We start from the raw sequence: 7,900 nt of genomic DNA on the forward strand, positions 1-7,900 counted from the left end.
TAAAACATTATACACACCAGAGACTGTCTTGAATGTCACGAAGGCAGAATCCAGAACTGCCCTTCTGATGCCCATCTCCTCAATATACACCGGCATATCCACACACACTCACAGAGACAGGCAGACACATCCAGACATACATACAAACAAGTGCAGAGACATACACTGACACACGCACACACAGATACACACATGCACAGACACACATGTATGTGACAACTTCACAATATATAAGAGACGCATGCCTTTCTGGATCAGGACTTGCCATTTTTCCTAAATAATTAAGGGTATTGTCAGTATTAAAGGGGATTCCCAGGGTCCCGAAGTCCCCTCCAGGGTTATGAGTCCCCTTTGCATTTACCTGATGCTATTCATCACTCATGTCCGATGTAACAACTCAGGAAAAGCTCTCAAACCCCAGCCTATTCCCTGCTCTCTCTGCTCAGAGGACTACAGCATCCAGAAAGGTCTCAGGCCAACAAGCTCATGCTGCCAAGAAGAGGTTGCTCCCAGAGCTGTACACATAGAAAACGGGAGCAACTGGATATCCTGAAATTCAAGTTTCATTTGGGCAAGTCACGCCATATTTTCTGTACTTGGTGAAGATTAGGTTAAAGTCAAGGCTACAATCAGAAACCTGCCACCACCCTCAGACCTGTCTGGCTGCACTGGAGCCAGCTATAGTCAACCCTGCGTAGAAGTCAGTGATGCTGGGTTTAGAGGGGGTAGCTGTGTGTTCAAGTCTAATCTCAGCTCCATCCCCCGAGCTAAGAGACAGCTCTTTCATCAAGGTTCAGGTCCCCTGGGCATGTGTGCACAGCCTTCGTTCATTCATTCAACAAATATTTATTCAGCACTTGCTATGTGCCAGAGCACTAAACCAAACAGACCAAATCTCTGCCCTCATGGAAGTTTCAGACTAGTCAGAGGGACAGACCAAAACAAACAAACAAAAAAGATAAAAAATAATACTCATACACATTAGCTGGCAATTAATGCTAAGAGAAAGTAAGCTAAGAAATGGACAGGATGCAGTATTGGAATTTAAGATAGAATGGGAGAGACGGTGACATCTGAGTAAAGGCATGAAGGCAGTGAGAGGGGCCATGTGCAGATATCTGGGAGAAGACGAGGGCGATAGACGCAAAGGTCCTGCCGCGGCAGTGGGCCCAGGGAGTTCAAAGAACAGTAAAGAGATGAGTTCAGAGGGAAGGGGCAGCACATCTTTACGGACTTGTCTGCCTTTCAAGACCTTTGGCTTTTATTCTGAGTGAGCTGAGAAACCTGCAGAGGAAAAGGGGGAAGTGAAAAGGAGAGAAAAATAAAGGGAAGAAGCAAAATATAAAGAGGTCTCCCTCTGAGAGGAATGCGAAGGGGAGAGAGCATTTAACCCTCCCCCTGCCCCACCCCACCCCGACCCCTGGTATTTGGTCTTCTCTCCATGGCCTCCTCATCTCCTTCTCTCTGCTTATTCTTTTGGTCCACCAGATAACCTCAGAAGGTCTGAGCAAGCTTTGCTCATCTAATTGTGGCAATGCTCATCACTGCCCAGGAGACACCTGGCTGCATGCAGAGCTGGATGTGTCCCATGGGTTCTAACCTTTCTTCTGATGGGCCAATTCCCGTTGGATGTTGGCAGGAGAAGATCCCAGGATGTAAAGTGGCTAAGCTTTGACCTCGCTGGGGCTCCAAAGCTTGGCTTTCACATTGACTGGGAGGCTGGGAGGGGAGGCCAGCGAGGGTTTCACCCTACTCCAGCCTCTCATAGGGGCCTCACCCAAACCCCAATGTTCAGTGGTCAAGATACCCACCAGCCCCTTCTCAGGGCCAAGAGAGAATCTGAGATCAGAAAAGTCGTTCCCCATCCATCTTCCTCATCCAGAATGGAAGGATGGATTTGGGGCCTGGCCCTCTTGACAGTGTCTGAGGTTTGCTGACTCAAACAGCTCTAAGGTTACCCAGGGCAGAAGCTGGATAGGTAGAAGCCACTACTCACTACAGCCAGCATGCCTGACTGCATCAGGGGTCGAAATAGATGCTACAAGGTAGATGAACCTCAAAACATTTATGCTAAGTGAAAGAAGCCAGACGCATGAAGGACCACATATTTGATCATTGTATTTATGGGAAATATTCAGAACAGGCAAATCCATAGAGATAGAAAGCAGAGTAATGGTTGCCAGAGGCTCGGGGAATGGAGAAAATCTGCGTAATGAATAAAGGGTTTCCTTTTGGCGTAATGGAAATGTTCTGAAACGAGATAGAGCTGATGATTGCAGAGTTTGGCCTTATAAGCAAATTCAGACCTGGCCTCCTGGGCACAGGGAATGAGTCTGCATCCTTTGGAAAGCAAGGAGTCCCCACACACAGGCCTGGAGCCAGTGGTCAACACCTGATAAAACTGACCTTTCAAGCAAAGTGGGCAAACAACACAACAGAACCTACTAAGCACTTGTTTCAGATGCAGACCAGATCCTACGTAAGCAGAGGTTCCCAGTTTGCAGCCAGACTTTGCCAGACATCTACTGAAGGATGAAGGTAACCAGGGTGGTGAAGAATCTAAGAACCTTTCCTTCTATGAAGACAGGCCAGAAGAGCTATGAGGTTTAGCCAGATAAGCAGAAGGGAGGCCATTAGGGGATGTCTTCAACCATCCAGACACCTGAAGGAAGCAAGACTAATTCCACAGAGACCCAGGAAATAGAATTAGGACAAATGAGTGGAAATTTAAAAGTGGAAGTTTTATTTAACATGAAAAAAAATGTTCTAGGAATTTAAGATCTGGAAGCAGGGAGGCAGCTAGCCTATAGCGTGCCTTTGTGGGATAAAGGAAAAGGTTCCCCCATAGGAAGACCACTTAGAAAAGGTACCCCGTGCTGGAGGTAGGGGCCAGGCTTGATGGGCTGAGCCCAGGCCTGTACAGGCCACCACCTCTGTGACCTCGGTGGGCAGTCCTGTGTGTGATTATGATGGGCTGTCTTGGGAAGCAGTGAGTTCAGAATGTTCCAGTTCCTATGGCTGCATAATAAACCACTCCAAAACATAGTGGCTTAAAACCATAACATCATTTATTTGCTCACAGATCTGCAAATTGGGCAGGGCTCAGCAAGGATAGCTTGTCTCTGCTTCACTCTGTGTCAGCTGGGGCAGCGTGGAGGCAGCAGGCTGGAACCATCTGACACATGTGTGTTGCCTGAGGCCAACGCTGGAGCTGTCCGCCAGGACATGTCCACATGGCTTCTTCATGTGGCCTGAGCTTCCTTACAACATAGCAGCTGTGTTCCAAAGCCAACATCCCAAGAGAAAGAGCGAGGTAGACGTGTACTGCCCTTTTAAGACCAGCGCTGGAAACCACATCACATCTCTCCCACCATATTCTAGCCACTGAAACAACGTCAAGCGGGGTAGAAATTGCCTCCACCTCCTTATTGCGGGAGGGCAAGATTCTAGAAGCATATGTAGAACTGGAATTGGCTGTGGTCATTTTGGAAAATACAATCTGCCACACAGGAAAGGTCAATGTTATTGTCTGTCTGTCAGGGGCCCAAACACACACAGGAAGGGGCAGCCACTGCTGAAACTCCACAAAAGCCAGGTCCCTAGGAGACTGATAGCTTGGCACCCCACTCTTTCCATAGGCCAGCACTGCAGGAGGCCAGAGTCCCACTAAAGCACTCAGTCTTGAGAGGTGTCTTCTGTCCCATATAAGGGAGGGCTTCAAGTCTCTAGCAACCCCCTGCCACACGCTACAGGTTCTAATCCAGAAGAATGGACACTTGGCAGGAACATCTTATATTAGGTGGGTGCAAAAGCATTTTCAGTTTAAAAGGTTAAAAATAATTGCAAAAACCGCAATTACTTTCACACCAACCTAACAGATGCACCCTCATACCTCTGAAACTATCCCAAAAGTGTGGGCTCTGGATTTAGGCCAAATTCGGCGCAGATCCAGTTCTGCCGCTGTGTGTCTTTGGGAAAGCTACCTGACTACTCTGGGCCTCAGTTTCCCTAGCTTGTAAAACGTGGAAGGTACAGAACCGTTGTGAGGACTAAATGATATGCTGTGTATGTACAGTGCCTAGTGTGGGAGTCCCGATGTGGCTGAGCCCAGCGTGATGCTAAGAACAGAGCTGGCAGTGGGACTCCCACAGAGAGGGAGGCTATACCACCTGGGCACGCAGCTGTCTATCTAGCCCTCTCTAGAGCCAGCCATGAGAACTTCTGCCCCAGCCCTGCAATGGCCAGGCCACACCTGCTTCACCTCCAAGGTACAGCTTACCCAGATGCAGCATCCCTGGATGAAGGACCATCTGTTCCAGAAGGTCACCTTTCCCAGCAGTCCTGCAGCTGAGCTAAGGGGAGCGGAGGAGTCTAACAGGATTAGGTTAATGAGGTCGTGGCTGGGTGGCCTCGTGTTTCTTAGATGGCTGCATTTTCCAGCTGGTGAGTAAGAGGCCGGCCTGCAGGATTCAGGCTTATTACCATGTAATTGAATCTCCTCCCAGATGCCAGCTGAGGCATGGAGAGATTAAGTACATTTCCCAAGATCACGAATCCAGTCAGGCTGCCATCAGGGCTCCTTGGGGACAGTTCTGGGATGCTGGGAAGTGTCAGGCCCTCTGGGGATGGCACTTGAGCAGACAGCTCTTTCTGTCAACTGGTGGCAACCCCAGCAGCTGCTTCCAACAAGGACTTCAGATGAAACGCCACCCCCTTCTCCTCAGCAAGCACCCAGAGATGCCTGTGGGGTTCAAGCTAAAAGCACCAGGGGCTTAGGGCCATTACTGAGAGGAGTCACAGGAAGAACCTTGGAGGTGGGGTTGACCAGACTGGGGTTCTTCAGCTGAGCTGCTTGGGGGGCTGGGGCTGACAGGGGTTGGGGAGGCAATATGACTACTTGGTTTAGTGCAGGGCTCTAAAACCCACTCTACCATTTACCAGCGGAGTGACCTTGGGCAAGGTATTAACCTCTCTGAGCTTCATCTCCTATCTATAAAATGGCAATAATAAAATTACATGTCTCATAGGCCTGCAGGAAACATTTAAAAGGTAACTGGCATAAAACCCTGGCCAGGTGCTTGTGGCTGGTCGCCTTTCTTGGCTTCTGGGCTCCTAAGGGCTGTTCAGGAGCAGTGGTTACTTGTCATACCTTGTCATACTGACTAGGAAGTTATCTGCAGCATTAGTTGCATATACCTGGGACTCCATGGGAATGTGTACTAAGCACTTACTGTGCTCTAGATACTGCGCTAGATAGTTACATGTAAAGCCCAATGCACACGTCGTGACATCCAAGGGAAGTGAATGTTATATGGGAACAGGCTCAGAGACTCGGGGGGAAAAAGGATCTGAGCGAGGGTCTCACACTCACAGGCAGAAAGTGATGGGGCTGGAATTTGAACACATGTCTTCATGACTCCAGCCTTCATGTTCTTGCAGAGTACATCTTGTGATGTTTTAACTGATGATGTTCCAGGAGAGAATCAGTAGGAGGGTAGCTGAAGAGGCTCTTATACCTCCTTGTCAAGGGAGCATAGAGGCCTCAAACAGGAAAAACACCACCATGCACTTTTAATGTGTTATATGTTGTCCACATTGCTTTTCTTTCTTTATTCGTTATTCAATGTTGACCCAGGCGTCTGTGTTCTTTATAGCACTGTCTGCATCACCCTGTCTGTGGTGGACAATAAACTTGCAGAGGCACGATGGAGGGGTCATCACAGGAACAGTAAGGCAAATGGTCTTTAACGAATGAAGCTCTTGTTTGCAATGGGGAAAGTACAGGAAGCAAAGGGGATGGGTTAAGTCCACTGTTATTTAACACAAGCTTTCTCAACGTCAGTGCTATGGACTTTTCGGACCAGAAAATTCTTTGTTGTGGGGCACTATCCTGTGTATTATAGGATGTATAACAGCACTCCTGGTCTCTAGCTACTAGAGGCCAGTAGCACACACACTTCCCTCCCCACCACTACACGTTGTGACAACCAACGTGTCTCTACACGTTGCCAAATGTTCCCTATGGGGCTAAAATCACCCAGGGTTGAGTACCACTGTGCTGGACTTTAACACGACTCTGTAAATTCTATCCATTACAATCAGACAAGAAACTGAAATAAAGGGAGTTAGTCATATAAGGAAGTTAGTTTACTTCCCTATGTAATATACCAAATTAAATTTCAGATGGATTAGAGAATTAAGGTTTAAAAACAATGAAGGGCAGCCGGATGGCTCAGTTGATTAGAGCGCAAGCTTTAAACAGCAGAGTTGCTGGTTCGATGCCCACATGGGCCAGCGAGCTGCGCCCTCCACAACTAGACTGAAGACAACGAGCTGCTGTTGAGCTGCCGCTGAGTTGCTGGTGGGCAGCTGGATGGCTCAGTTGGTTAGAGCGCGAACTCTCAACAACAGGGTTGCCAGTTCCCGCATGGGATGCTGGGCTACGACCCCTGCTACTAAGACTGAAAACGGCGACTGGACTTGGAGCTGAGCTGCGCCCTCCACAACTAGATTGAAGGACAACGACTTGACTTGGAGCTGATGGGCCCTGGAGAAATATACTGTTCCCCAATATTCCCCAGTAAAAACTTTTTTAAAAAAAGAAAGGATTAAAAGACATATAAAAATAGTTATCTGACCTCCATGGTCTAAATATTAAGACTCCATAAATCAAAAACACCATAAACAAAAAATAAAATTCAATGTGACATATTCTATATCATATATAACATACATGAATATATGACAGTCTATGTTCCATATCCCATATAAAGAATGAATAAACCTACATTATAAACAAGTTCTACAAATAGATAATAAAAGAGCACTTCCCCAGTAGGGGGCAAAAAAAAGGATATAAACTGCAAAGTTCAATAAAGGGTCTGATAGGGACAAAAGACAAAAGGCAAGTAGTCGACAAACTTTGAAATGTCTATTTTTCAGTAACCAAAAAAAATAAATTACAACAATTGCAATGCACCTTTGCATCGGCAAAAATTGATTTTAAATAGTAACGAGTCATGGGGAGAATGTACAGGACCTGACTTTGCAGGTGAAAATCTCTATGGTACTGTCTTTCCAATGGAGAATTTGGTGTTTACAACCGGCACACTTTTGACCTATACGTTTTACTTCTAGAAATTTATCCAGGAAAAAAAATCATGAATCTGTACAAAATATATCATCAAGATGGCTTATCACAGCAGGAGGCAGTTGGTTGCATTAAGGGTGCTGTATCCATAAAGGAGAATACTGTGTGATTTGTTAAAATGATGTGTAGGCGATGTTTTTCAAACCAGCCTTTGCCAAGTCTCAGGGGTTCCTTGAGCTGCTGCAGCGGTTGCCTGTGGTGGGGGTGCAGGAGACCTATAGGAGGGGGAGAGGGCCAGGAGACAGGAGCGGGTGAAACTGGAGGCTTCCAGCCTCATTTCAACCAGTCCAGCTCTGCTTCTATCTGTTTTATATATGAGGCTTATGGGAAAACTCCCTTAAAGAATACATTCCAGAGCTAAAACAGTTTGTGACACATTGTTGTACAATAGCGTCATGGCAGAAAGGACGTGGGTTTTGGGGGGAGACAGATTTGTTATAATCCTAGCTCTACCACTAAACTAGCTGTGTGACCTTAGGCAAGATACTTGATCCCTCTGTGCCTTGGTTTCTTCATCTGTAAAATAAGAATAGCAATGGTTCCTATCTTACTGTTACTGTTGTGAGAGTTGAGATAATACATGTGAAGTGCACAGAGCTCGGGACACAATAAGCCGCCATGAAGGTTAGCTATTGTGGTCGTTTAATGAATTGCAACAATGTTCACAGATGCACTGAACAAAGAAGGTCATGCATAGTATAATCAGATGCATGCCAATATATAGTGACCACGTGTGAGAGAACATATATA

This window comes from Rhinolophus sinicus, linkage group LG15 (genome assembly GCF_036562045.2).
Source record: "Rhinolophus sinicus isolate RSC01 linkage group LG15, ASM3656204v1, whole genome shotgun sequence".
Taxonomy (NCBI): domain Eukaryota; kingdom Metazoa; phylum Chordata; class Mammalia; order Chiroptera; family Rhinolophidae; genus Rhinolophus; species Rhinolophus sinicus.